A 3837-nucleotide genomic window follows, 5' to 3' on the forward strand; every position below is an offset into this window, starting at 1 on the left:
TAGAATGAAAAGTTTATTAATCCAACGCTTCTGTGTCAAAATATTTCAACATTTGTCCATTAGTTAAGGTGTACAAAGTTCAATTATAGAATCACGATCAAAATTTGAACGGAATATAGCGAATAAAATCTCTTCTTGAGTCATCTTGGAATTTCTACACTTGGTGAGCCATGACGAATCATCATACAACATTGGGTGCAAGGAAATAAAATATGTCCATAAAACCTGAAAAATAAATCATTTATACATTTATCACCTATTTTCCTACGTTAATTATAGGAGAAACCCCATTCCTAACTCTTTATATATTTAATTTCCTTTGGGTCAGTGATCATGACGTCTTTCCGTACACATTCCACGGTTTAAATTGCAATCGTTTTTAATATAATACGACGTTTATCGACAAAACAATTTTATTTTTCTCAACATGTTGTTTTGATTCAGTTACTTCCAGAAGGGAGACAACTCGAAACGATAATATGGAAGACTCCATTTCGCCTGAAGGGGTGTTGTAGTTACCTTTACGATGTGGACTACATTTATTTTAATTTAAATGATGCATATGATTTAGAATTATGCAACAAGAATAACCCTCAATAGTAGACATACATAGAAAGGATCCCATGAGTTATAAATTAATAAATTGAGTGGGAAATCCAGAGCAACTATTCAATCTAATACCCCTTGAAGTCAAGAAAACTAACGCATGCGCATAATTACCTAAACAAACCCTAGAGCAAGAACGTACATTAATTAAACGACCTAGATGGTTCTCTATTTCTTTATGGAAGTACATTATCAAATACCAGTTTCATAACAGTGACATATAAGAAAAACTTCACTTCAGTTCGTATATGACAGAAATAGATTTTAAATTATTGGAATTCAGAGAACTCTTGCATTTTTATCACAACTGGGGAATTCCCTCTGACGTGTTTCTAAATTTATAAAAACACTAAATACAAATACTGCTTAATTCTGATTTTCCGTGTTGTTAAAAACACGCATATAAGTCAAGGGAAATATCAAACATGAAGATTATGAAAAGAACATTATAGGACAGTTGTTTAAGTTCAATCCATTTGTTTGTTTTTACCTTTTAAACCAAGACAATCATAAGAATCTGAGATGTTCCAAAATGTTTAGAATAAAACGGTTGACGTGAGGGCATGACACCCTGAGCCAATCGTATAAGTCTACAGATTGCTTGAAAGCAATCGTATCCCAAAAACCTTCACTTGAGTCACTAAATCATGAAAATAGGGTCAGATGACACCTGTCAGCTAGACATGTACACCTTACAATCATTTTATACACAAAATATAGTACACCTATTGCATATAGTATAAGAAAAACAGACCAAAACACAAAAACTTAACTATAACCACTGAACCATGAAAATGAGATCAAGGTCAGATGACACCTGCCAGTTGGACATGTACACCTTACAGTCCTTCCTTTCACCGAATATACAAGACCTATTGCTTATAGTATTTGAGATATGGAATTGACCACCAAAACTTAACTTTGTTCACTGATCCATGAAATGAGGTCGAGGTCAAGTGGAAACTGTCTGACGGACATGAGGACCTTGCAAGGTAGGCACATACCAAATATAGTTATGTTATTACTTATAATAAGAGAGAAATTAACATTACCAAAAATGTTCACTTTTTTCAAGTAGTCACTGAACCATGAAAATGAGGTCAAGAACATTAGACATGGGACTGACGGAAACTTTGTGACATGAGGCATCCATATACAAAGTTTGAGGCATCCAGGTCTTCCACCTCCTAAAATATAAAAGCTTTTAAGAAGATAGCTAATGCCTCCGCTGGATCACTATCCATATGTCAAGCTATTGCGAAAAAAAGTCACAGGCTCTACAAAAACCACACAAACAAATATCCACGAATATGCAAGTCTTCCTAATCCATGAAAATTAGTACCCAAAAAAACTAAATGAATCCACAGTAGTTGTATTATGATATTTCATTTCTAATCACGTCTGTCTTTAATTTGGCACTTACATAACAGTTGACAAAATGGTTTTAATACGGAAATAAATTATCCAAATCATAGAAAGGCTATTTCTTTATCAATAAGTACCTCACAATTACAGCAAAAAAAGTACTCTTAAGCTAACCAGCATCTGCTTTTTACAAAACCAAATGAACTGACATCATTGCATCACAGGAACAAAACTGCCAAATTTTCATAGTCATCTTGTTTTCTAATGTGTTTAATACAGCAATAATGTTGAGAAAGATAAATGATGATGTCCATGTCTGTAAATAAAAAGTTTTTCCTTCTCATCAGTCCATAAATGTGTGAATGAAAACTTAACGAACATCATAGAATATAATATGTCATATAAGAACATAATACAAACATTGTTTTCCTGGTATAAATTGTTTTCTTTGTGAATTATAGAAAGCACGTCATATGTGAACATAATACAAACATTGTTTGCCTGGTATAAATGGATTTCTTTGTGAATTATAGAAGGCATGTCATATGTGAACATAATACAGACATTGTTTGTCTGGTATAAATTATTTTCTTTGTGAATTATAGAAGGCATGTTATATGTGAACATAATACAGACATTGTTTGTCTGGTATAAATTATTTTCTTTGTGAATTATAGAAAGCATGTCATATGTGAACATAATATAGACATTGTTTGTCTGGTATAAATTATTTTCTTTGTGAATTATAGAAAGCATGTCATATGTGAACATAATACAGACATTGTTTGTCTGGTATAAATTAGACATTGTTTTCCCAGTATACATTGTTTTCTTTATGAATTATAGAAAGCATGTTATATAAGAACATAATACAGACATTGTTTTCCCACTAAATTGTTTTCTCTGTGAATTATAGAAAGCATGTCATATGTGAACATAATACAGACATTGTTTTCCCAGTATAAATTGTTTACTTTGTGAATTATAGAAAGCATGTCATATAAAAACAAAATACAGACAATATTTTCCCAGTATAAATTGTTTTCTTTGTGAATTATAGAAAGCATGTCATATGTGAACAAAATACAGACATTGTTTTCCCAGTATAAATTGTTTTCTTTGTGAATTATAGACAGCATGTCATATGTGAACATAATACAGACATTGTTTTCCCAGTATTTTCTTTGTGAATTATATAAAGCATGTCATTTAAAAACAAAATACAGACAATATTTGCCCAGTATGAATTGTTATAGGACAGACAGACGCACAGTCTTTGTTAGAGACTTCTGTTTCTGACAACATACCTGGTAACTGAAGCTTGGCCAAAATATTTGGTCGATTTCTGATGTGCTCTATCACCTGCTCCTCATTTGCATCTGCATAATTTATCCATAGTTGTTTGGATCTAAAAAATAATAAAAACATAATCATTGATGATGTTTTAACATGTTTATATACAAGTAAATAAGTGAATTGCATACATTTGTAACATAAAGAAAGATGTTAAAAATATACATGGTATATGTCCCCTTTGTTATCTAAATTAGGAATCCAGCTGCAAGGATTTCCTTGTGGTTTAACTTGCTATGTCACATTTCAGAAAAAAAGGAGCGATTTGAGGGATACTTTTAATCGGACTGCACATCTATATGACAATTATGAGATTGCCAACAATAAGTATTTCACATTTTTATTCGTAATCTCATCAACCTTCATGTACTCACTCAACACTGAAGTGCTAGGGTTTGGAAACTGTGGACTCCTTATGCAATTCTTGACCCAAGTATTATGTCTGTTCTTCTGCTTCCTATTTCCACAGTTTCCCTCCCTATTCTCCTCGGTTAAAGCAGGTGTGTTACATT

General features: G+C 32.1%; 1 long non-coding RNA gene across 1 annotated transcript; it reads right to left on the reverse strand.

Moving 5' to 3' along the window:
- LOC143055337 (uncharacterized) lies at window positions 1–2161 on the reverse strand. Its single transcript, XR_012971995.1, has 2 exons — window positions 2110–2161; window positions 1–225 (listed from the first exon to the last, which is right to left on the reverse strand). It is a non-coding gene; the product is annotated as an uncharacterized LOC143055337 (long non-coding RNA).
- Between the last annotated feature and the right edge of the window lie 1676 nt (window positions 2162–3837).

The sequence above is a fragment of the Mytilus galloprovincialis genome, chromosome 12 (genome assembly GCF_965363235.1).
Source record: "Mytilus galloprovincialis chromosome 12, xbMytGall1.hap1.1, whole genome shotgun sequence".
Taxonomy (NCBI): Eukaryota; Metazoa; Mollusca; class Bivalvia; order Mytilida; family Mytilidae; genus Mytilus; species Mytilus galloprovincialis.